At 47.5% G+C, this 27244-nt stretch overlaps 1 long non-coding RNA gene across 1 annotated transcript; it reads right to left on the reverse strand.

Annotated features, from left to right (window-relative positions):
* Nucleotides 1-325: 325 nt before the first annotated feature.
* On the reverse strand, nt 326-27244 carry LOC128111167 (uncharacterized). The gene is made up of 3 exons (XR_008218511.1): nt 27046-27244; nt 24537-24572; nt 326-491 (listed from the first exon to the last, which is right to left on the reverse strand). It is a non-coding gene; the product is annotated as an uncharacterized LOC128111167 (long non-coding RNA).

Consider the following 27244-nt stretch of genomic DNA (forward strand, 5'->3'; position numbering starts at 1 on the left):
GCAGAGAAGACCTGCCCTACTTTTCTGAACACAATGCTTTTGGCCATGTGCTGAGAACCTTGAAGATGGTCATCAGCTTTGACTCACTTCTGGGAACTGTACCTGTGATGTGGTTGTTAGATTTAGCAAATAGAAGATAAGGTTCCCAGTTAAATTTGAATCACATACAAACAATGAATACTGTTCTTATTTATTTATTTTTAGAGGCTAAATTGACTCCAGGCAATGTCTTTGGGACCACTTTTGATAAGAAAATTTTCATTGTTTATCTGAAATTCAAATTTAGCTAGGCATTCGGTATTTTATCTGGCAGCCCTTGCCTTGAAATTTTTAATGCTGGGAGTTTCTAGAGATGGCTCAGTGGTTAAGAGCGCTTGCTGCTCTTGCAGAGGGCCAGAGTTCAGTTTCCAGCATCCATGTTTGGCAGGCCACAACTGTCTGTAACTCCAACTCCAAGGGATCCAGCACCATTTTCTGGCTTCTTCAGGTTCCTGCACACACATATTACACACATTAAAAAAAAACAAACAAACTTATAAATTAAAAAGGAATTTTAATGCTGAATGGTATCTTATGCATATACTTGACCCACAGAAGGTGTTTCATAAATATTTGCTGAATAGTTTAGTTATAGACTCCTTAGCTATAGAAATAATCTAGAATCCAGCAAAGATTTATGCACACATCTTTGTGGCGGTTTCTTTTCCTGTTTCTGAGATAGAGTCTTGCTACGTAATTCAGGCCAGTCTTGAACCCGCCTTCCTCTCACCTGAGCCTCTAAAGTGATGAGATTACAGGCTTGCTGTTAAAAGATAAACCGAATGCCAACCACTGGAGAGAACTCTGCAATGCTCCCAGATCACAAAATGGAAGTAGAAGTCAACAGTGAAAAAAGAGCTGGGAAATCTTCGGACACTTGGGGGTTAAATGGTGGGCCATAAAAAGACCAGAGTCAAAAGAAAAACCCTGAGAGAAATTTAAAAGTACCCTGAGTTCAATGAAAATGGAAATTCAACTTAACCACACTTTGTGGGTTGAAACTGTTCAACTTTCTGTAACCAGGCATAATTCATACAGGAAGGAAATACACAAACTGATGGACATGCAGCTAATTAGCAGATTAAATCAAATCATTAATGATCTTTCAAAACAGAGGGCAAAACAGGTTCATAATGGCCCACTGATACATTTCACCAAATATTTAAGGAAGAAATTACATTAATTCTCTACAGTAATCTTTAGGAGATAGGGGGGAAAGTGAGTAATATTTCCTAAGTGATTCTATGATGCCAATGTCACCTAAAACCAGACAATGATACAGAAAGAGGAGTCTGATTATTTCCCGTGAATATAGATTCTAAAATATTCAGTACAATTTTGTCAAACCAAACCCAACAATATATAAAACTCACTACATATCACAATCCAGTGGGATTTCTCCCAGCAATACAAAGCTGTTCAGCATTTGAAATTTTATCAATGGAACCCATCACTTCAACAAACTAGGAAAAAATAAAAATCATATGATCACATCAACAGATGACAAAGGATATTTGACAAAATCCAGCACTTGGGCTGGGGGTGTGTCTTAGTTAGGAGACACATCCCCAGCTTGCCTTGTATTCTCAAGCCTGGGGTTCCATACTGAGCACCCATAAAAACAAATTATGGCGGAGCACTCCCGCAATCTGAGCACTTGGGAGGTGGGAACAGGAGAATCAGAAGTTCAAGGTCGTTCTTGACTGTGTAGCAAGTTTGAAGTCAGTCTGGAATATACAAGAGCAACCCACCAATTAACCCACTAAGCAGTTAACGAGCAAACAATTTAACACTCTATTCCTGACCTCCCCTACCCCCAAATTTCAGTAAATTAGGAACACAGGGGTATTTCCTCAACTTAAAAAAGATATCCATAAAAAGCCATATAGCTAACATCTTACTTATTGATGAGAAACTCAAAGCTTTCTGACCAAGAGAAGAAACAAAGTAAAGACACCCCAGCCGCTGCTTTTCAACATGTGCTAGAAGTCACAGGGAATGTAATAAGACAAGAAAAGGAAGTAAAACACACACAGATTGGGAAGGAAGAAATGAACTGGTTTTTGTTGGAGGTAACGTGATCGTCCACAGAGAAAATCCAACTGAACTGACGAAGCACTGGAACCCACAAATGATTACAAGGTTACTACAAAATTATCAACTGCTTCCCTATATGCCAGCAACAAACAAGAGGATTTGAAATGAACCCCAGTAGCACAGGGCTGGCATGTGGGACACACGTGTACATAGTTGGCATAATTATATATGGTCATTATTGGGTCTATATACAATCAATGTCATCCAACTAATACACACACTCTGGTCATCTCTGCCGTAAGACAAGAGCTTAGAGGACTGAGCTCTGAAGTATTATGGTCACAGAAGTGAAGGTACGTGTAAGGAGTGGTGTCTCCATGTGTGCACAGAATTAGGAGGAGGAAGAGTCAGAAGCAGCAGGAGAGGACAGAGAGAACACCCAACAGTGATGCAGAAGGTCCCATCTTCTTTTCAAGGGTATATCCTTGGCTACCTAGCTTCCTTTCACTAGACTCTAGCACTTCTGTTTTTCCTTTTCCTACTCATGTGTGTGTGTGTGTGTGTGTGTGTGTGTGTGTGTGTGTGTGTGTGTGTGTGTGACAAGATCTCCTATAGCCAAGGCTGGCCTTGAACTCATGATCCTCCTGTCTCGACCTCCTGAGTGCTGGAATCACAGTGAAGGGCCACCACACCTTTTGCTATGCTAGGGATCCAGCCCAGCACTTTATCCATATGCTAGGGAAGCAGTCTATCCACGGAGCTACATTCCAGCCCTAGGCCCTACCTCTTAAACATTCTACCATCTCCCAATAATGCTATGGACTGGTGCGTTATCCTGGTAAATAGCTATTTGGTTCTAGATGCGAGGTTGTCCCTCATCCCACTTCGAACCCAGGCATGTTTGTCTCCAAGTGTCCTCGAATGCCTTTGTCTTGGGGTGGGCTGCCCTTTCTAACTCTGTGACAATGCAGGGAGAGAAGAGCAAAGCAGGCCAAGGTTAGGAACACTGTGTCCTTGAGAGCAGCTAGAAGGTAAGTCGCTTCCAACAGAGGTTTCTATTGTTGATTCCACGATACAAAAGCACCTGCAGTGTGAGAGGGAGGAAGCTCACCCATGGGGGGGGGGGGAACTCAATTGAGAACTCCAGCTGACTGCCTCAACTTCCCCAGTCAGTTTCTGTCGGATGCTGTGAGGGTCTGATCTGATTCGATGGTATTACCTCCGTCTGTTGCTATGGAAGCCTCACCTCACGGCCACTGCTGTAGCCAGGGCTCTCTCTAACATGAACATGTATATGTTTTGTTTGTTTTTGTTTGTTTTTTGAGACAGGGTTTCACTGTGTAGCCCTGGTTATCCTGGAACTAGATCTGTAGACCAGGCTGGCCTCGAACTCACAGAGATCCACCTGCCTTTGCCTCTCGAAGTGCTGGCATCGAAGGCATGAGCCACCACCGCCCGATGGCTTGCTATATTCTTAGAAAGATTCACTCATTCAAAACCTAAAGTGTGGGTATTGTAGCTCATTCTCTGGACAGTACAGAACAGCCAAGGACCAAGCCTTCATCAACCCAGACCTCACTGCCTGTGGCTGAGGCTTGTGAGTCTTCCCAATGGAACACCTATCCCGTGAAACCTTCCTGTGAGGTCCAGGAATTCTGCGCCAGATGCATGCCGGTTCCTGGGTGACCCCACCTCCTCAAGCGGAAGTTGGAAGAGCCTCCTTCTCTCAGGATCCTTGAACGATTGCCTTAGCTTCACTCCACATTTGCTTTAGGTGATCAAGAAAACAAATGTCTACTGAACCATCTCCCTGCGGCTTGAGGGTCTGGTGTGCTAGCTAGCCTCGCTGGGCTTAACGCAGTCTCCCTCGCCTGTGCGTTCTTGGGCTTTTTCACACTCATGGGAAGCTCTATCCTCTACCTTATTGCCAAATTAACCTTTCTTCAGTCGATTTGGTTGTGCAGACACCTTCCCCTGCCCTAACCCTTCCTTTACCTACAGACTCCAAGACACACTTTAGAGAGAGAGAGACGTGGAGCCCTGCGGTACCATGCTTCTGCTTCCTACTCACTCTCACATTCTTGCACTCCTGTGTAATCTGACTAGAGTCCCCCCACCCCAAAGCATCCTGCTCTCTCCTGTTATTTCCCGCGCCCCCCTCTGACATTGTCTTTTAAGTCCATCTGAATCCTTCCTTTACTAAGACCCACTTTCTCTCCACAGAGTGGTCCCTCTCTGCTCACAGCCTTCCATTTGAATGCCATACCGGTCTATCAGTTGCTGCCTTGCATATAACACCCATGCTTGCACAGCCCTCCTCCCCTCCCACTGGACTGTTGGATGAATGCAAGCCTGGTCCTTAAACATCCCTCACTATGCCAGGCATAGTCTAGATATAAAGTGGGTGCTGGCTCTCCTCCTCCACCGCCTAGCAGTCGTCAATCTTCCTTTCTTGAGTGTGAGGCCAGGGCGAATGCAGCACGTCGGCAACCAGCTCATCCATTCCCTCCCCCAGCACACCCAGAGGGCTAACTGTGTGACCTTTTCCATCTGTGGGTCTCCCTCTCTCTCGCTCTCTCTCATTTTTCTCTTCAAACGCACGGTCTTGGAGCTTGTTCCGAAGCCCGGTCTGGCTGGGAGGAAGGCCACTCAGTTATATTTAGGCTAGCAGAGACATCAATTTTAGGCTCTTTAAAAATAAAGTCCCGTTTCAGCTGGATCCTCAAGCATGTTCCCACCCACTCCTTGCAAGAGGCTCATCTGCCTCCTGCATACAGGAGTGTCTCAAGTACAGACCCTTCACGTGGCCCACACATGTGTGAGCATGCGAGTCAGGATCTCAGCTAACAGTTGCCCTGCCCGCCCAATTCAAGGAAGGAGTTTTCTCTGATCCCCAGGTCTTCCTTCATCAGTCTGTTCTCTCCTTTGGGTCCCAGAGGCCTTGGTGACTTCTTTACGGCCTTTTCTCTCTGCAGGAGCCGGAATCCGACCTGTTACCGGAAAAGGTACAGCCTCCGCCCGTTTCTGCTTCCTGTACTCCTCATTCCTACACTCCAGGGTCAGAAGGAAACAAGACGAAGGTCAAAAGCTTGAAGCAGACTGTGGGACTTGCCACTGGCCTAGAATGTGACATGTGGCTTTGAATGCATGCTCCCGGTGGGTGGCCTGTGTGTGCAGGTGTGCCTATGTGAGACACACTGAGGAGGCATGAGAAGAGGCACATGTGAATGCCAGGCCGACCCTTCCCACTCCCTCTCTTGGCCCCACGGCTCTGGTTCTTTTCCATCCCCGCTGATGAAACACTCCTTTATGTCTTATTCACATCCTGTCTTGACTACCACAATTGTCTCCTTGCTGGGCCCACATGTCTCTCGTCACCAATGGGATCCAAATGTTGCTGACAAAATAATCTCACTGCCTTTGTGCTGCAATCACATTCCTCCACTTTCTCAAATTCTTCTCTCTTCCCCTTACGAGGGGAGTCACACACAGTCCGCCATCTTCCACGGCCTCCCCGCGCCCGACTCCTGGCTTTCTGGCGGCCTTTTCTCTCACCCTCCTGCTGCTCTGACATCACAGGGCCTTTCGGTATGCCCTCCCCATCCCCAGCGCTGTTTCTTCAGCCAGCAAATGCACACTCCCGGGCCCTGGAGAGGCAGCAAGAACCAGAGCTGAGGGCAGGAGGCAAACACAAACAAAGCAGTAGCATCAAGCAACAGAAACGCTTGGAAGAAAAAGGAAGCAGAGAGGGAGGGGTCAGTGAGCAACTCTTCCGTGGGGAGTCTGGGAAGGTCTCGCCGAGGCCTGGGGTCTTCTCTCCGCCTTCCTTCACTCTGGGGCTCAGGGCTGGCACAGAGGGCACTGTCCTCTTCTTCTCTTTGTTTCTTTTGTGTGTGTCTGGATTGTAAGTTCAGAGAGGCAGTGGCCCAGCTCTGCTTCAGCCCGAGACCCATTCCATTCTCAACTCACCGAAGACTCCCTAGGGCTGGAAGAAATGAGGTGCACACACACCTTCCTGCTTCCACTTTCGACCCAAGTGGTCATTTAAATGTGATTAAATGTGACTGAGCAGTGGCTCCTCTGCCTGGCTGTCCTGTCAGCATCTGGTGTCTCCCCTCCTCTAACTTCGAGAGCATCTACAGGCGGTGGTGACCGAAGCTAACTCCGTCTACTCACCTAGGTCCTCCTCTTTTTCTACAAAGGGTAGCAGGACCCATACCATGGATTCTTGGTGATAATGGACACCATGGTTACTTTCAAACAAGACAGAAAAAAAGCACCCAGTGATGGAGGCTTCCGTGGATAATTATATTAGCAGGTGAAATAACTAACCTGAAATTGGTAGTAATTACAATGTGGTATGTGTGTGCTTTTCTCCAAAGAGGTGACGGGACAGAAGAGGAGGAAGACGCAGTCAGGGCTAAGCTTAGGCTGAGAAGAAAACATGAGCACCTCATCTCCCCCCCAGGAGCTCTCTCTGGCAGCCAGCTGCCCACACAGGGTCCTTTCTCCAGGTTTCCTAGTGTGGTCTAGTGCAGATCTGCCCTGATCAGTGCAATAATTGTTACCCATATGGAGCTGATAGGCGCAATATATAAGCAAATCATACAGAAATGTACAAAAAGTGAATATAAACTCTTTTGCAATATTTAAAAATTTCAGTTGCAGGTTGAAATGGTACTTTGAGGTCAAATGAAATATATTAATTACTGATTATAGTGAATATATGATAGATATAAAATGAATTTCAATAAAGTATTATTTTAAAGAGATTTTTACATCGTGTGTGTGTGTGTGTGTGTGTGTGTGTGTGTGTGTGCACGTATAGAAGCCACAAGTTGACCTTTGCTGTCTTCCTCAGTTGTTCTCCATGTTATATTTTTTGAGTTAAAAAAAAAGTATAAGGGCTGGAGAGATGGCTTAGTGGTTAAGAGCACTGGCTGCTCTTCTAGAGATCCTGAGTTCAATTCCCAGCACCTACATGGTGACTCACAACCGGCTATAACTACAATTTCAGGGGATGTGATGCCCTCTTCTGGCCTCCAAAGGCACCATGCATGCACATGGTGTACACATGCAGGCAAACCATCCATACACATAAAAGCAGAAAACAAAAACAAAGCAAAACAATAAGTATGTGTGCGCACGCATTCATGCACGCGTGTGCAGGCATGTAGGTGCCCATGGAGGCCAAAAGAGATCATTGTATCTTCTGGCCATTTGAAAAACAGTACATGCTCTTAACTGCCGACCTATCTCTCTAGCGCCTTGACGTTAATTTTTGAGACAGGGTCTCTCCCTGAACCTGGAGCTCACCGATTGAACTGGATGAACTGACTTGTCAGTTCCAGCACTCCTCTGGTCTCTGCCTCCAACAGCATTGGGATTACAGATCATCCATGCCGTGTGTGGCTCCGTGTGCCTTTTGGGAAATCCAGACTCAGGCAGACCCTTATGCTAAGCACTGATCATGAACCATCTTCCCGATCCTTGAGATGAATTCTTAAAATTAATTTTACCTGTTTATTTATTTATTTTTCCCTTCTCACTGTGACGAGTAGAAAATTTTAAATTGCGTTTTTTATCAATAGCTGCCACTCGAGTCTCAGAACTGTGGTTTAGAAACAACGGTGTGAAGCAATTGCACTATGTGGTGGGCATGCTGTCCAGAACTCCCTCTCCTGTGTAAAGCAGGCAAAAGAAGAGCTTCCTAGGAGAAGTAAGGGCCATCGGGGCGGGGGCGGGGCGGGGGGGGGGGGGGGGGAATTACAGGGGGCGGGGATATAGGAGGAGCCGCATCCATTAGCTAGCCCTGTTCTGCTCAACTATGATTGGATCAGACTGCCCATTCATCTGAAATTGCAGGGAGGCCCTCATTCAATCACCCGAAGTGGAATCTGATCTTTATCTTGGGATAAACATTCCAAATGGAAGGTGAGTGCTAGGAGATAAGGGAGATAAGGAAACCATATGGCCCTGTCACTGGAGGCTCCCCGGGGCTTATTCCTGTAAGGATTGATGAGTCTGAGGGAGATCCTCATAAAGTCCTGTCTCTGGAGAAGGCAGAGGCTCCCAAGCCCCCATGTGGGGATGCGAATTGTCCACGGACATAGAAGTCTAGAACTCAGACCCTGCTACTCCAGCTCTCCAGTGTCAGTGGGGACCCCTGCCTGCTCTGTCCATCTCCCTTCCTTTCCAAAGGTTCAGTATTATCAACATTTATACTGTACTGAGTATCTCCAGCCTGGATCTTCACCTTGTTCTAGCAATTCCCTTCCTGCCCACCTGTACCTCCATTCTTGGTTCTGACTAGTGGTGTTTGCCAGGATGGTATTGGGGGTGGGGTGGGGAGCATTTTCCAGGTTGAGGTTTTTCTCTGCGTCTGTTAGGACCTGGAGACACATGGCAGCCTGAAATCCCAGGCATGGGGGAGGGCAAGTAATATGAACTCCCAAGAGAGGGATCTGGGACAGAGAGGAGAGGGAGAGGAGCGGGGAAGGCTGGCTTTCCAGCATGTTCTCTCTTTCCTGGTATCACCAGGCACTACTCCATCCTTTAGTCCTCCGACTTGCTGCCCCTGCACAGCTGTTCTGATCCACAGTGGACATCTAGGTACACAAGTGAATACTCCTAGCATTGGGGCAGCCTCTGACTGGGTTCAAGGTACCCAACCATCACAAGAAGAACAGCCTACAGAGACTGAGGGCCTACTTTATCTCAGTGCTCTCTGATTCTCTCAAGTCGGCATAGCTCTACAAAGTAGTTTAAATTTTACCCGGAGGAAACTGAGATTCAGAGAAGCTAAGTGAGTTCCCTGAGTCTGCATACCCAGACAGCCTGGTGTCAGACAGCCCCAAGTTAATGTGGGCAGTCCTGCCTGGCTGCCAAGCAAGCCAGTCAGAGCTGGACTTCACACTTGCTGAACAACCCAAGCCCACGAATGTCCAAACAGCCCTGGCCAGGAAGAGGCTACTTCCTGGACCCCTAGTTCCAACATATGGCAGGGGGATGTGGGAATAACTGAGGAGGGAGTTTAGGGCCCCAGAATTCCAGCCCCAGGTTTCCCTGCTTCAGGCTTGCTCTGGCCAGTGATCTTGGCTTCAGGCTTCTCTGTGCTCTGAGCACATCTCAACATTTGGAGAAACACAAGAAAGTGAACAATAGGCGCTTGTGGGCTGGAGAACAGGGCTGACTTCCCCCGGGACTCGAGCTAGCGCTGTTCATAAGCCATTCCAGCTGCACTCTCACGGTTGGGATGTCACTGGGACCTGGCTGAATTACAGCCTTGTCCTCCATGGGGCCTGCTACGGACTCCTTTCATACCCAGGGAATGCAAATGTTGGTAGGGGGAGCTGGGGCTGTGCAGAGGGGAAGGCGTGTTTTCCTGCCTGGAATTTGGGAAATCAGACAAAAAAAAAAAAAAAAAAAAAAAAAAGACACACACACATACACACACACACACACACACCCGTAACTTGGCATGGTAGCTCTGCAGGCCACCTCCTGACAGACGTGTCCTGACCAGAGATGTTTGCCCCACAGGAAAAGAATCAGCTTTCTATCAAGTGGACCCTGGGCACAGCCCCAGGGACCTCAGAGTCTGAAGGACCTGCAGAGCAGAAGTGGCTGGTGTGTGCCAGAGCAGCTCCGCCAGAAGGTGGTAGCACACGTACCCCATTGGAGCTAACACGAAGGCAGAAGGTGGGCCAAAGGTGGCTCCTCTGAGCTGGCCTCTCTCAGGCTTCTTGAGACTGTGGCTTCCCACTGTCAGCCCAGGGCAGCAGGGACAGAGTATGCAGTCAAAGTATCAGGATTAGAGCAGAGAAGGACAACACAAAACTCAGATTCCCACCACCACCACCACCACCACAACCACCACCACCACCACCATTCAGGGCCGACCAGTGACACCATCAATACCAGTAGGGCTAAATTTCCTTGTGAAGAGCTCTTTGCCTCTGTTGCCAGGACCGGAGGCAGCTTTGAGCAGTGTCCTGTCTGGGTGGCATCCCTGGAACAAGCCCTGTTTTTGAAGTGGCTGCTCAGACATCACATCATACTCTCAGGAGGGTGACCAGTCCTTAGACTCACTTGACCACCCTCCCTGAGCAATGTTTTGGAGCTGAGAGTACTTCTGGGTTGTTTGTGCCGAAGGAGAGTGGGGAGGAATTTAGCAAGAAGTCCGTGGTTGGAGGACAGTGGATGTACTTACTGAAAGGATCGGTGAAGGACCATCCAGGGGATGTGAAGAGCAGTGTTGTAAGAGCTGGGACTGGAGAGATCAGAATGGGCAAGAAGGTTCCCAAGAAGGATGTGGGTAACGAAGTGGGGGTACAGAACAAATGGGTCGACTTTTGGAGAGTAAAAGCAAGGATTTAGCACCTAAGGGCTTCAAAAGGGCTGTTAGGGCCTACTAGATTAGTGGTTCTCAACCTGTGGGTCTTGACCCCTTCAGGGGGTCAAACGACCCTTTCACAGGGGTCACGTAAGACCATTGGAAAACACAGATATTGGCATTATGATTCATAACAGTAACAAAATTACAGTTATGAAGTAGCAACAAAAATAATTTTTTGGTGTGTGTGGGGGGATCACCACAGCATGAGGAACTGTATTAAAGGGTTGCAGCATTAGGAAGGCTGAGAACCAGTGCCCTAGATAAACAGTGAGTGCTGAGGGTCTATCCTGGGAGCCTTCCCTTCCTTCCTGCTCTGCTGCACTTAGGACACACCTACAGAGGTCATTCAAGGTGAGTAGGGACTCTTACCTGCCGCGTTCTTTACAGTCAAGGTAGTGAAGTTTACATGGTGCAGGAAGAGCAGGGAGAGGTGACCTGGGGACATGCAGTGTTCAGGTGGAAACTGGACCAAGTGAGGCAAAAGCCTGAGCCGAGCCTTCAAGAGCCAGCCATGATCCGTCAGGGAGGTGGTCAGTTAGCCCAGGCAGAGGCAAGAGAGCAGGTCAAACCCGCTGAGACACGGAAGAGCTGGTGTCCAAAGAGGAAGGGGCATCCAATATCCTTTGCTATATTCCTTCCTTCTCCTGCACCAAATACTGCTGGCGACAGAATATTTTTTTATTTTAATTTTCATGAGTGTGAGTGTTTTGATTGTGTGTGTGTACGGACACTGCATGAGTGCTTGTGGAGATGAGGAGGATCCTGTGGAATTGGAGCCATGGGTGGGTGTGAGCTGCCACGGGGCTGCTGGGAACCCAACCCAGGTCCTCTGCAAGGGCATCAGTGCTCTGAACTCCTGAGCCTTTGCTCCATCACCAAGACAAGTCTTTTTTTGTAGCCCAGGCTGACCTCAACCTCTCATTCTCCTGCCTCTATCTCCAGAGCGCTGAGGTTGACCGAATGCATTCCCACACCTGCCTCTTACTCTTGGCTTTAGACTCATGAGTTTCTAACTGTTGGGCTCATGGGACTATGAACACTTCACAGTCTCTGTGAACTGAGTTCCATTCTTCCCAGCACATTAACGCAAGGCTTTGCCCCTTGCTAAGGGTGCTGGGCTGAGTCCCACAGAGGCTGTGTCTCTGGGCTCCCTGCTCATCTCATACTCAATGCTCTCCTGAAAGTCCACTCATCTAACATGCTGGAGGCAAACAGGCAGCCGGCACGCATGTTTGCAGGGGATACTCTGTTCCTAGGAAATAAACCAACATTACCACTGCATTTCTTTTTTTTTTTTTTTTTTTTTTTTTTTTTTTTTTTTGGTTTTTCGAGACAGGGTTTCTCTGTGTAGCTTTGCGCCTTTCCTGGGACTCACTTGGTAGTCCAGGCTGGCCTCGAACTCACAGAGATCCGCCTGGCTCTGCCTCCCGAGTGCTGGGATTAAAGGCGTGCGCCACCACCGCCCGGGCTGCCACTGCATTTCTTGAATCGCAGTCTCCCGGTATCTTTTCCACTGAGCTCCCCAAAACTTCTATTAAATCAACAGAGCCTTAGAATTGAGTGAATGCAGTAAATGCCTAATTTTACTCGCCTTGGAGACACAGTCTTTGACCGTGTATGTCCACAATTTCACGTGGGCTTTCCAAGTGTAGTCTTACCCCTCACAATTGAACACACAGTTGTCTGGCTTAAATCAAGTGAGCATCTGAGTTAGGCTAAATACTCTCCACTTTCGGCATGCCTAATGACTTCCATCTTTGTTTAAATTACATTAGGTTTGTGAGACCTGCCCTTCTTATCACGAACATCAGCACTTCGGCGTTCCATTTCCATTCATTCTTATAAAAGAATTAAGGTCAAAATGCAAGAAAATATTCACATTACTTACACAACCACCACGGAACAGTTAACAGGTGATGTTACAAAAATGGAACTGTTGCCTGGCAGGATCCAGCACTGTGGATACCACAAGCCCTGGTTAACCTGCCAACCTGGGACAGCCTGAATCCAGGGGTTGTCTCAAGAACTAGGATGGTGTAGTCAAGGGAAAATGCATAGTATTGCCAGGGTCAAAGGTTGAAGCCAAAGGCGACCCAGAATGATCTCATCCTACGAAGCTCAACAGGCGTAAATCCCGGCACCTACTTGGGCAAACGCAGCCATACAAAGAAGCTGTGGGTGAAGGCTGCTCTCCAAGCAGAGTGCTCCACAGATGTGTGCATAAGCATTCCAACATTTCTGAATTTGGGGATGTGTGAAAAGAGAGGGTCCTAGGACCCACCCTCCTGCTACGCCAACTAGAGAGATTGTACATGCTTATCAGAGAGGTCAGTCAACTGGCCAAGTTCTAGGTTGCCTTTTCCTAAAGCACACTGGCTCCAGGCTGCTCTGCTCACAGGGTGACAGGGGAAGGGGGCAAGTTGCTATCATCTCCAGAGATAGGGAGCTCAGGGCCAACCGAGTGATGAAAGGACACTTAGTATTCCTTGAAGACATTCTTCAGGAGGCCAGCAAGTGCCCGGAAACAGATACCCAGGAACCCTCTGCCACTTAGCAATCCAAGCAGGGATCGTACAATATGGTCCTTGTAAACTATAGTTCCAGAACACATACTGAGACCTTTTCTCCTCAAAGCTCCCTGATTATCAAGACCCTTTCATCAAAGCTTTACTCTTGAGGCAGAATCCCCTTCATGTGGAAAACATGTGAGGAAGTGATAGGCTGCTCTGTTAGAGGGACAGAACTCTATCACCCACAGGAGGCTGAACCTCCAGGCTAGCCTCCGCCGCGTCTTTCTGAGTGACTCAGGACAAGCTTTCTCATTGTCAAAGAGGGTTGATCTCTGACAGATCACCCCTATATTCAGGTATTGATTGGAATATTGGAAAAATAGGACAATATGTGGCATGGGGAAAACAAACTGCAAAAAAAAAAAAAAAAAAAAAAAACCCAAAACTAATAAGATATTTACGTTCTTCCCAGCTGGGAAATTTGTTTTTAAATCCTTTACTATTTCTTTTATTATTTTTTTGTACATTATGTGTGTGGCGGTGTGCTTTGCAGCTACACACGTGGAGGCCTGAGTTTGAAGTTCGATGTGTCACTCGGTTGCTCTCCACCACATTTTGTGAAACAGTGACGGTCACTGAACCTGGAGTTCACCTGTTCTGGTAGCTTGGTGAGCTGTAAATGCCCACCTTCTATCTTGGCTACCACAACCCCTGGATTACCTGGATTACAGACTCCCACCTCACTTTGTACACACGCGGGTCCTCACTCTAGGACAGCAAGCACTTTACCAACCGAGCCCTCTCTCAGCCTCCAGAGCAATGTAAGTTTGACCCTGGGGTTCATGAGAAATGATGAGAGGGAGGATTTGGGGCTCCCATGCAGGACTAGAATAAGGATAGCAAAACTAGCAAGCTATTTTCTAAGTCAAACAGTCCCAAGCCACGCCTTCCTCCTTCACTTGCATGTGATGCAGGCATTATTCACAAGGTGGGATATACAAACTGCCTTTTAATTAAATCTAAGACCAAACATACTTTTTCAGAGTTTCGAAGGCCCACATTTCGAGTCTGAGTTCACAAGACCTAGTTTGGAAGGGAGCTTTTGCTTGACCTTAAAATAAGACGCCGGAGTAGACAGGTGGGGTTTGTGATTCCTGTTTGGCAAGCCTCCCTAGAGACAGCCCAAGAACTCCTTCACCCTCAGCGGCAGGAAATCAAACACCTGAGCTGAGAAGGAACTACCTGCGGTCCACGGTTCAGGCCAGCCAGACCGGGGAAGGGGAGAGGCTGGGCAACTCCTGTGCCCGCTGAAAGCCCACTTTTGTTAGACCTACATCCCCATCACCCTCTATGTCTCCAGAGGAAGAGGCTGTACCATGGAAGGTGTGGTTTTCCCCAAGGGCCCACAGTGGGCCTAGGGCTGCAGGAAGTCAGCCCTGGCCTCTTGAACCTTAAGCTTAGGGGAGGAAGGACCGCCTCCCCCTCCACTGCCGCCCCCTTCCCTATTCGGGTTGGTTTGCACTGGAATGCCACGCTTTTCAAAGTGTCCGAGTGATAAGCACTTTCTAAATATGTACAGCGATGGTCAGATAAGAAACCAAGCCTGGGGCTTTGCGGGTCAACGCTCTGCTGGTACTGCCCGCAGCTGCCCAGACTCGGGATGGGGTGGCGTCCCTCCTGCAAACTTCCGCGTCTCCTTATAGGATCTGCTCCCTGCCAGGGCCCCCATTTCCCATTTTTTACTTTTGGAATTAGAAAAAATGAAAATAAGATCCCCGTCCACCATCTCCCCGCGCCTCTATCCTCAGCTCCCACCACCTAAACCCAGATAGGTGACCCTAATGGCCGAGGTCCCATCCCCACCGCCTCCCCCTCGCGCCTCGCTCGGCGGCCCCACAATGCACCCTTGTACCGGGCCTGCAGCCAGGCTGGGGGATTTGGCACAGGGATAGGGGGCAATATTCCTCAGATATTTAAAACAGAGCCGAGAGAACAAAGCAGGCCTTTGTGCGGCGCGGCAGCGGGAGCCGGGAACCTGGAGCAGCGGGGCCGCGCACCGAGCTTGGCTGGGGCATGGGCGCATGCGTGGCGCGCGCTCCGCGCGGTTCCAGAGCCGGTTCTCCCGCGTTCCCCGCGCGCTCGCCCCGGCGGGCTGCAAGAGAGGCTGCCTTTCATGTGCCCGCTGCAACATGTTTAATTGAAAGAGAGAGGAAGAGAGAAAGAGGGAGGGAGGGAAGGAGGGAAAGAAAGAAGAGAAAAAAGAAAAGAAACAATCATTTTCCATGTTTCTGTAGGAAATATAGGTCATTAAAATAAAATGATAGACCAATTGGGAACTCAGGTTTTAAATGACCCGGACTAATAGGACACTTGGGTCATGTAAAAACGAAAGCGTTTGGAAAAGACGTCTTCTTTGGATGCTAGAAGTGAAATCTTTTTGAGGGAACGGGCCCCTTTTGTCTTGTTTATGCTGGATGACCATTCTTTCGGTTTCCTGTTTATTGTCACTTGGGATTTGGGAGCGATGATGGTTATTGTCAAGGCTCTGGCTTTTGTTTGGGGGCTGTGGTCTGGCCAGCGTTTATTTATTTATTTTATTTTTAAAGGCAAATAGAAGTAAGTGGAGTTTTCATGGTACAAAAGATGAGATTTTTGTCATGAACTAAGGGATCCTCGAGGGAGGGGGCTGGTAAAAACATTTTGTTGTTACTGAAGAAGGGCTGAAGAGCTCTCCTGAGTAGGGTGGATTAAAAGCGACTTTGTGCAAGAAATATGCTGTGCAAAGTACCCCCGTCCTGCTTTGCAATAACGAAGACTGTCTCAATATACCATGGAGAGACCGACAGAGGCTGGAGGAAGCCAGCTTCAGTCTTGACTTACGAGAAAAGTAGTCTCAAACATCCAGATGGTTCTACAGCTTTCCAAACAAGGCTCCAGGACCAAAGTCCAGTGAGGTTAGCTGCACAGCCCTTACAGGGCAAGTCTGGGGGAGCAGAGGGAGTCAAAGGGACCCGAGAAGTGCTGGGTTCTGCCCACCCTGCCCTACCTGTGTACATACACGAGGCATTCATGCTCTTTCCTTTCTCTTCATAGCTCAATTGCCAGGTGGTCGGTCACAAGTAAGTGAAGAGATATTTTCCCCGTTTCTGGGCACGGAACAGAAAGCCTTGTGTATGCTAAGTGTGCACTGTGCTGCTGGGCTGCTGCCCCAGCAGAGGGATTTTTTATGTGAGATCATCCTGGCAAGAAGCTCTTTTACCATCCTTGACTTCCAGATCTCCAGGGCAACTGCTGTTGGGACGTCATAAGCAACAGATCATGACCCTTAAAGGCCACACTTCAGCACGGGCAGATAAACAATTTCACAGCGATGGTCACGTAGCAGGCTCATTCTGAAATGTGGGCTGGTTAGTTAGGATGATGGAAGTGGTTTTTTCCGCTCTCTTCCCCATTCTGGCTCCAGAACCCTGGGTCGGGGTATAGTCTAGGAATGTACCTTGGGATATGAGGTAAGGGGACAGTGGGGTGGGACTTGAGAGAAGTCCCTTCTTTTAGACACAAAGTCTTGACTTCCCCACACTGAGTCCCAAATTAAGCCCCAAACATACCCCACACTGAGCCCGTGGCTCCGTTTCTTTCTTTCTGTTTCTGTCTCATTCTTACTCTTAGTCTGTCCCTCTCCCCCTTCCCTCTCTTAGGTCATTTTGCCTTCCCTCCGCTAGGTCACAATGGCGGTTGTTGTAGAGAGACTCCAAGACGGCAGCCTGGCGTGCTCTCTCGCCTCATTGAACCTGGGTGAGCCGTGGTGATATGTTTGACCAAAAGACTGATTATTACAGAAATTCCAGACCTTCCACAACCTGGATCCGGCCGTGCGGAATGAGTGACAGCTCTGAACTGGCTAGCTGAGTCAACCTGATGATTGTGTTAAGTTCCTGAGTCTGGGCTAGTGTGTGACGTAGTGATGAATAACTAAACAGGAAGGAAACGGAGAGTGGAGGGAGAGGATCTTCCAGGGTCACAGGCACTTTGAAGAACTCTAATTTCTTAGCCTCCTTGTCTTGATGTTCCCAGTATCACCCTTCCTTTTGGAGCTACGCCTGGCATCCAGCCCCACGAAAACCTTGCCTGCTCACTTGGTGCTCTGTGCACATGGGTTTCAACACAAAGACTAGAGTGCAGGGTCTCACCTTGCTTCCTTCCTTCCTTCCTCAGTGTCTCCCTCAGTGTGGGTCGGCATGGGGATTATCCACGTCAGCAGCATTTCCAGGTGTCTGAACTGTTGGGCTTTTGATCGGAGAGGTTTGATACCTGTCATTAGATGGTCTCTGCTTGGGCTCACCCCAGAGTCAGCCACACCATGAACCTCATTCTGTGAGGTTCACATATATGGTGATATTTTATTTGTATTAAAATATTATTTGTATGTTAATAAATAAAGTTGCCCGGGGGTCAGAGCTATTAGCAAGCCATAGGAAAGCAGGGCAGTGGTAGCGTACGCTTGTAATTCCAGCACTTGGTAGGCAGAGCTGGGTAAGTCTCTGTGTGTTCAGGGATACAGCCATTATTGGATACACATGCTTTTAATCTTAATACCAATCATGGAAAACCTGGAGGCCTATACAGACAGGCTGTGAGGAGGTGGTCATGTGGTTGGGTTTACAACCAATGAGAAGGCAGGACAGGAACTCTATATAAAGACTTTAACACAGGGGTAGCTCTGGTTCGGAGAGGTAGGACCACCGCAGGAGGAAGGGTAAGGTTTTAGCTCTTAGCTCTGACCTCTTGGCTTTCTTCTTTGCATTGGTTCTGTGTTTATTATTTATTAAGAAGGTTGGATACATCTACACACATACTTTCATATTACTCATGGAAAGAGACCTGGACCTAGGGGGCAGTGCTAATCTGTTCAGATTTGTCACCAGTAAAGCCACCTCAGGGACATGAAGGGAGCCCAAACTGGGTGGGTGGGAGAAAATCCCATGTGGGGGTGAGCTCCAGCATGCCTTCATGAACCTTCTAGGGCCGGCCAAAAAACGCATCCTGTGAAGGACCCTTCTGTATGTCCTGGGTCTCCTTTGACAGCCCATCTATGGGAGTGTGTAGTAGACTATGCTGGGGTGAGCAGTGAGGATACAAGTCAACCTAGGTAGAAGCCAGTGCCCACTGAGGAGCCCCATGATCCCAGGGCATGTTCAGAGTTTGGGGGAGGGGAAGTGAAGGAATAGCAGACCATGGGTAGCTTAGGAAGGGTCCCTTTATCCCTCCAACAATCATTCTGTGAGCCAGACTTGGCTGGAGTGCTGGAAGGTGCATTGAGGAATGAGGCAGCTAAAGATCCTGTTCTTGGGCAAAACATTCGGTTTCTGGCGCATCTGTCAGTACCCAGGCAGAGCTTGACTGACGGCAGTATGGGAGGCATATGAGTGGCAGCCCCTCATTACGTCATCTTTTGACTTCAGTAAGACCTAGACTAGAACTCCCTACGCCGTGAAGTGAGAATGAATGTAGGCATCAGAGTCTCAACTCCATCACTGTTGGCTGTGTGGCCTTGGGCACATTACTCTCTCTGTAGGTCTCTAGTTTCTCATCTCTGGTCAAACAGCACTTCACTCAGGGTTGGAGGGGGATTCCACAGGATCTTGCTGCCCAGCTATCACTTAACTTGGCTCCTAAAAGTGCTCAGGAACCGCTCAGGCTTCCCACACAGCATAGAAGGCTTGTGTCTGCCATGTTCTGACATCACAACAGCTCATGCTTAGAAAAATTAAGAGATAATGGAGGAAGAGGAGGGCAGGGAATTTAGGTTAAGGGACCCGAGAGCCTCAGGAAGGATTCCAATTTTGCCTTAATCCTACCTCAAGCCCCAGCCTATGACAGCCCCAGAGGCCTCGAGAGGGCGGTGATTGGCAGCCCAGCTTCCTTCTTTCCTCTGAGCTTCCCATAGATGTAGTTCTTTTTTCCCTCAAGACAGACCGGCTGGATGGAGAGACAATGCCATGCTGAGGACATGCTTCTGAGAGAAAGCAAGGGCCCACCCATGGATCTTCAATGTCTTTGCCAAACAGCCTCCAAGGTGAAGCCATGTGCATGGCGCAAACATTTCCCTCTGCACAGGAAAGCATGAGCTAGATAGAACCTTAGCTCCTTCCCAGGCATCATGGCCACACCACACCAGCATCCAGATGGTGCCGAGAACCGCTCACTCACTCTGGGATGGAATTTATTCTCTGCTGAGGTGCTCGGATCTCTGTGGGGAGAGTCATTTTCTTGAGAAAGTGTTCCCTTCACCTTATCTTCCAGGGGCCCGTTTCCTGCTCAACAGGCTCCAGGTGAGTGAAACCCCAGCACCAGGTCTGGGCTCCATTCCAAACCCCTGGTGTTTCCAACCCAGAGGAGGCATGCCTGTTGTAAATCTCGCTTCTCCTTAAAGTGGTTCAACAGAAGGAAGACACTGAAGTCTTCCTTAGTACACCCCAGGCATTCGCTTTTCACGGTCAGCTAACCTTGGGACCCCAAAATAAAGCACAGAGCCCCACTGGTCCAGCTGATTTACCCACCACATTCTATTATCTCCTGAGAACTTTGCTTTTTTAGCATATCTGATCAACTGAGGAACAACTGGTTAAAATGTGTAAGGAAGAATGGCTTATTTTCCTCTCCAGATGCGATCCTTGGGACTCTCCACCTCGGGTCATGCTCATACGGCATCCATGTTTAAATTTATCTGAGGTACCCCTCTGTGTGGAGATAGTCATGCCAGGACACAGCCTGCCTAGATGAGCTCCTGCCCCCATCAGCTCTCTGTGGAAACACCGCCTGTATGGCTGGACATAGTGTGCCTCCACACTGTCACTGGCCCTTGCCTCTCGTCTTGGAGAGGTACTTACTGGAGAGGAGACTTTGGGGACACTCAACACAGGTTTCTGGAGGCCTAAGACCCACACCTTAGTGTGGGCATGTTTTGAGGTCTGGGAGAATTTGGAAACATTTTATGGTAAGGCTCAATTTTCCTGGGACAGAAGGCCAGCTTTTTGAAGTTAAGGTAATCGCGGGGGATGAAACAGCTGGTCGGTCTGCCATAATCCTGCCGAAAAACTTGAGAGCAAACACCTTTGGATTTGCTCATTTGGGTGCTTTCAGGGAATTCCCAAGAACTGTCACCCTCTTTTGAGAGAGGTTAGGTTCGTGGTGCCACCCTCCCTTCCTCCTCAGGAGCCAGCCTGTGGTTAGGACATCTGGATGCAGGGAGTTTGAACACAGCTCTGCTTTCAGGTCTAAATCCAGTCACCTGTCAAGAGGCTCACTTTGCCTGCTTTGATGAATCCATTTACAGAGTTCTTCATGGTGTGGTCTGGGGGCACAGGGGGCAAGCCTGGAAGGCTCCCTGCAGGATCTCAGGGGTATCGTCTTCCCCAGCTGTGACCCAGCATAAGCACCTCTAAAACCAAAGGAACCACACACAGCATGCCCACATGTACAGACTTCAGGGGGAATGATGACTTCCGGTTTAGCTCAGCGTTTTCTAAATGGACACTTAATAGACTCAGCACCAGGTTCTACCAGGAAGTGCAGAGATCCATGTTCATTCTTCACCCAGATACTAACTGAGGAGCTACCACATGCCAGCCCCGGCTCAGGCTCTGGGTGAACAGCAAGGGGAAAAAAAGATCCTCTACCTACAGTTGAAATGCTATTTCTTAACCACTAAGACCCCTCATCAGATCTGAAGTCTGGGTGCATTCCGTTTTGAGAAACAGCCTCCACTTTAGCTGCCTGATGCATTCTGCTTTCTCCACTAAACCAGCTCAGGAGGAGAGGAACCTGGTCTATAGAACTGGCACTTTTATTTGGGCCATGTTGCCCTCACTGATGTGGGCTGGCGAAATCAGTTTGTTGCCCAAACTAGAAGTCAGAAAGATATCCCTGTGATGGAAATCCAGCCTCTGTGGAGGATCTGTTGCCGAGTGAGGGTCAGGGCTAGCTGGCCAGTGATTCTAGGACCGGTGGGCCCTGGAGGTTGGAATGGCAAAGCAATAACCAGAGCACAACCAGTGAGGACATGCTTCTCCAGGCACTTGAGATCTGTGTGTGTGTGTGTGTGTGTGTGTGTGTGTGTGTGTGTGTGTGTGTGTGTGTGTATACATTAAGTGCAGATACCTGTGGAGGCCAGAAGAAGGTACTGGAGCCCCTGAAGCTAGAATGGTTATAAGCCAGCTAAGGCCAGAACCAAGAACCAAGCTCCAGTCTTCTGCAAGAGCAACAAGTGCTCTTAGCTGCTGAGCCATTTCTTCAGCCCCTCAGGGGTCCCTTAAGGTCAACAAATGACAGGTTAACACTGGCCTTTTCTCTAAGAAGATACAACACTGCATTCAAGTCTGTGTAAGACAAAGGCCGAGGAGGTATGACTCCCAAAGAAGCATCAACTGTACCTAAAGTCATAGAAGGCATTCTAAAGGAAGAGAAGGAAGAGATGTTGGTGAGAGGTGGGAGAGGTGGTGAGGCTGACTGGGAGAAGTGGCCAGGGAGGCTTTGGTGCTGTGAGATCCGGCATGGACAGGAGAAAGGCGTGAGCCAGTAAGTATGGGGAGCAAGTCAGTAAGCAGCACCCTTCCATGGCCTCTGTATCAGCTCCTGCCTCCAGATTCCTGCCCCACTTGAGTCCCTGCCCTCACAGCTTTTGATGATGAACTGTTACATGGAAATGCGCGCGAAGCAAACCCCCTCCTCCCCAAGTTGCTTTGGTCATGGTGTTTCATCACAGCCATAGAAACTCTAAATAACAACTGATAACTTCAGATAATGTGCAGAAGGCTGGATAGAACCGCGGTGAGTCAGTGAGTGAGGAAATGGATGAATGCGGTGGGCTCTGTGGTCACCTGTTCTGGAACAGGACACCTTGGTCTTGGTGAGTGAAAAGACAGACATTGCCAGGTATGGTGTCGTACGTTCGTCCTCCCAGCCCTGAGAGGGAAAGGCACGATGATCACAAACTGAAGGTCAGTTTGGTCTACATAGCAAGACTGTCTCAAAGGCAAAAACAACAGGTCGAAGAGACTTTAGGTGGAAGTTGTCAGGGCAGAGTACTGGGAAGGAAAGGACTATGTGGAAAAATCTACGTACGTGCCTCCTTGAAAATGGGTCTCCTAGTGAGATGTGCACACCAATAGTGTAGCTCTGTAACAGTGGGCATGGAGTGACCAATAGTGTAGCTCTGTAACAGTGGGCATGGAGTGACCAATAGTGTAGCTCTGTAACAGTGGGCATGGAGTGACCAATAGTGTAGCTCTGTAACAGTGGGCATGGAGTGACCAATAGTGTATCTCTGTAACAGTGGGCATGGAGTGACCAAAAGCTCCAAGAGGAGAAAGTCAGAGTTCGTACAGGACAACGACTCATACAGATACCATCCAGCTTGCAAACAGTGATTCCAAACTACCCATGGCTGGGGAATTTGGAATCCTCATTCTAATAAAGCTTTAAACAATCCCTAAAGGGAAAAGTCACATTCAGAAATTACTAATGATCAGGTAAAAACTCTATACTCTCTAAAGAAATACCTAAACGGTCAACAGTAGAACCTTTAAAATATCCACCATTCAATCAAGACAACTAGACTCGCCAAGGAAAAGGAGAATGTGACCCACACCAAGAGAATCCTCAGCTAATAGAAACGCACTTGACAGTGACAGAGCTGATTAGGCGAAGAGGCGGGCACATTGAAAGAAACATAACAATGTGAAATGCACTCAAGAGTTTAAAGGGAAACATGGATGGAATGAAGAAAGACTCGAAGATACAAAATAAGAACCAAATGTAACTTCTAGTTATGGGATTAAAAGTAAAATGGAAACTGCAGGAGAGAAAGAAGTGAAATTGAAAACATATAGCAATGGAAACTATCCAGATGGAGGCCGAGAAGAAAGACTTCAGGAAATAAAAGTGTAAGTGGAGAGAAGGGAGAGTGAATAGATTCTTGACAAAATGATGGCCAAAAGTTTTCCAAATCTGATAATAAGAATGATAAATACCATTGATCCATCTGAGAATTACAGTGGATCCCAACCATCAGAGACAAAACCACATTATGGTATATTGTAATCAAATTACGGGGCTGTGGGTTGATATTGAATTACCGGCTTGGTTGATAGAGTGCTTACTTAGCATGCAGAAAGCCCTGTGCTTAGTTCCCAGTATTAAATAAAACTGGATGTGATGGTAGACACCTCTAAGTCCAACATTTGAGAGGCAGAGGCAGGAGGGTCTCTGAGCTTGAGGCCAGCCTGGTCTACAAAGAGAGTTCCAGGACAGCCAGGGATACAGCCTGAGAAACCCTGTCCGGAAAGACTAAATAAAGCTGGGTGGTGATGGTGCATGCCTTTAATCCCAGCACTTGGGAGGCAGAAGCAGGTGGGTCTCTGTGAGTTTGAGGCCAGCCTGGTCTACAAAAGCAAGTTTCAGGACAGCCAGGGCTACACAGAGAAACCCTGTTGGGGGAGCGGGGCAAAAAAAAAAAAATAACTAAAAATCAGGAATAAAGAAAAATCTTAAATGTAAACTCAAAAAAAAACCACCCTATTATTTTATGTTCTAGAAAGAATAAGAAATATTGCAGACTTTTGACCAAAGTTAGGCCAACTAGAAGCCAATGGAACAATACCTTGAATTCTCATAAAGAAAACAAGAACTCAACCTAACATTCTGTATCCAGTGAAAATGCTCTTTATAAAAGGCAAAGGCATACTAAAGACTTTTCAAAGCAAAACTATAGAGTTTCACTACAAGTAGATCTGTACTGTAAGAAATATTAAAAGGAGTTCTTTAGGCAGGAAGCTTAGATCCACACAAAAAGAGTGAAAAGTGCCAGAGATGGTTAACACAAGGGCCACACAAACGTGAACGTGAAAGTCAGCAATGTAGATAAACGAAATATAGACAGGAATGCTCAGTCCGCAAAAGAAGAGGACAGTGAGGGGCAGACAGGACAATAGGAAAACAAACTGTAGACTATTCTATTTACATATCCTTATAGAAGAGACACCTTTAAGAATAAAAACGAAAATAGTTTCCAAGTAAAAGAATAAGATGCTGAACCATGCAGCACTTATTAGAACTCTGGAATGGCTTAATTACTGCAAAAGAAGACTACAGAGCAAAGGGTATCACTAGAGATAGAGAGACAATCTTATATAGATAGAAAGATATAGGAAGACATAATAAAACTCAATGTTTGCGTATCCACAAACAGAATTTTATAGCACATGAAAGAAAAATGGATGAAATGTAAAGATGAACCAGACACCCAATTATAGCTTTAAAAAAATTCTCAGGAATCAATAGGACATATAGAAAAATAAGAATATAGAAGATGTGACAGCGTGATCATTTGACTTGAGCTAAGACTTACAGAGTCTTCCACTCAACAACAAGACATCCATTTCTTTTCAAGTTTATGTAAGACAGTCACCAAGGTAGGTTATAGTTTGGGGCAGAAAAACACAAAAAAAGACTGCATTTGAGCTGGGGATGGAGCTCAGTGGTAGAGTACTTACCTGGCATGTGTGAGATTCTGGATTCAGTGTCCAGCCCTGCAAAGAAAAAAGGAAAAAGACCACACTTTTTTAAATTGAAAATTAATCACAAGATAATTAAATTAGAAGTAAAACCAGGAAGATATTTAGAAAACACCCAGATATTTGCAAGAAAATGAAGTAAATGTGAGGATAGTTTAGAATTTTTCTTTAGAAATGAATGGAATAAAGATAATTTTTGTCTGTTTTTAGAGACAGAGTCTCACTGTGTATCCCTGGCTGTCCTACATAGACCAGACTGGCCTCGAACTCACAGAGATCCACCTGCCTCTACCTTCTGAGTGCTGGGATTAAAGGTGTGCGCCACCACTGCCCAGCCTAAGACATAAATAATTTTAAAGTGTGAAATTCATTGGTTTTAATTACTCACCATGTTATACAGCAATCATCACGATTTAATTCTAGAACATTTCCAGTATCCACACCTGTTAGCATTTAATTTCTTTTTCCTCTTTCCAGTACCCCCCAGATAGTATTAATCTACCACAGGCAGGTCAATTCCATCCTAATCCCTGTCTATCTATGCTCTAGACCCATTCATTCCCCCAAATGTTCATTTTTGTTTGTTTGTTTGTTTGCAGACAAGGTTTCACTTTGTAGCCCCGACTGGCCTAGAATTTATGTGGACCAGGCTGGCCTTGAACTCATAGAGATCTGCCTGCCTCTGCCTCCCAAATCCTGGGATTACAGGCATGCTCCATCAGTTAGATCCTTCCCCAAAATGTTCATTTGCTGCAACGATTTACTACGTTGTCTACAGCCCTGCCTTCCTGTGTTCTATGAAGACAGATGTGTATGCAGCTCTGCCTATCCGGGCTGCTGGTAATCGCACTCATGGGATTCCTCACCATCCAAGTTAAATATGTGTGTGCTGTTTTCTCTCGCTAATCTGTGCTATTAGTTCACTCCAGTGACCCCCCCCCCAGAGGGCAAAGGGCAAAGGGCAAAGGGGACATTTTTTCCTTTTTCCCTACGATACTAAAACCTACTGGACCACATACTTTAAAATAGTGGATTTTAATCACATGTGAATTACATCTCAAAGAATATAAGAATCTGGTAGAGTCTACGCTGTGTCGCACCCTCATCTGGCCTGATTCAGGTTGACCCTCCCACTATGCAAAATCTCTTTTCTCAGAGCTCAGCCTCAAAGGACATCTGCTTGGTTCTCAGCCGTGGGTCCTGCTTGCTGCTGCCATGGCCTGCAGTGGAGATTGAACTTTGTATTTTAGCAGCCATGCTTATTTTCCTATGGTATTCGCTCTTTAGTGTCTACTGCTAACTTGCTCCATAACCAGGCACGATGAAAAGGACAAAGGATGATGGAAAAGCACTTTGCAACTCCCAGAAAGCATCTCCACACTCTCGTTCTTAAACACTTAAACTGGCCGCACAGTGGCAGGCTCTGAGCTCTGGCCCCAAGTTCTCTGGCTCCAAAAATTAGAGTCTCACTGAGAACAGCTAAATGGACCATCTCTCTGGCCTGTATTTCAGCCATTTTAAAGTGTGCAATTCTGTGGCATTAAGGACATTCACACCGGTTTGCAACCAACACCACCATTTATCTCCAAAACTTTTCATCTTGAAAAACATGAAACTCTGTTCCCACAAACCCATAATTTTCTCCCAACTCCTAGTAGCCACCATTGTACATCCTGTCTCCATGAATTTGAATAAGCTAGATACCTCATATAAGAGGAGCCACATTCCCCTGATTCTTTTCTACCTCTCCTTCTACCTCTCCCTCTCCCTCTCCCTCTCCCTCTCTCTCTCTCTCTCTCTCTCTCTCTCTCTCTCTCTCCACAACTGGGAGTTGAAGGGTCTTGTACCTCCTAGGCAGTAAGTGCTCTACCACTGGACTATATAATGTATCATACATACTATATCATATAATGTTATAATACCATTGGAGTATATGCGTGTATATGTATTTTTTTTCCACCCTCTTTTTACTTCTGCTAAATTGTCCAGACTAGCTTTAAACTTGAGATTCTCCTGCTTTGGCCTTTTGAGCGGCTGTGGTTAGAGACCTGTGCTACCAGGCCTGGCCTGCTTGCCTTTCTTGACAGCAAGGGCTCATATGGCCCTGGAGCTGACCCCTCCGGGAATCTGATGTGATAACCACACCAGGAGCAGGAGCAGGAGAGTCTGCAACACCCACACCCACCCACCCACACACACACACACACACACACAGAGAGAGAGAGAGAGAGAGAGAGAGAGAGAGAGAGAGAGAGTCCCAGACAGAATCAGGACGACTTTCTGCGCCCTAATGACAGCTGGAAATTCTTTCTGCTCTTCTGTGAGTCGAGTGCTACAAACAGGGGACTTTTCAAGCCCAATTCCAAACACAGGAATTCTTCCCTAGTCAGTCTGTCTCCTGGGCCCCACTGAGACAGCTGGCCTTCCCACGCAAGCTGATGCACTCAGCTGTGACTGCCTGTTCCTGGGTCAGCCCGCTCCAGCTCACCCTTGACGGAGAACACCGGCTCCCTGACAGCTTGAGCTCCTTTCAGTTCCAAGTTGCAGAGAGCGTCATGGAGCCTTTTCAAAATGCAGGTTAGCTACTTGCAGCAGTTCCTGCAACCTCGGCTGCCATGATCTTTTTATTTATTGAGCCAGTTCTTTGAGATTCATGACAGGATTTGAGCCTCATAGACATCCTTCTC

The sequence above is a fragment of the Peromyscus californicus genome, unplaced genomic scaffold, assembly GCF_007827085.1.
Source record: "Peromyscus californicus insignis strain IS unplaced genomic scaffold, ASM782708v3 Scaffold_15__1_contigs__length_86483966, whole genome shotgun sequence".
Lineage (NCBI taxonomy): Eukaryota > Metazoa > Chordata > Mammalia > Rodentia > Cricetidae > Peromyscus > Peromyscus californicus.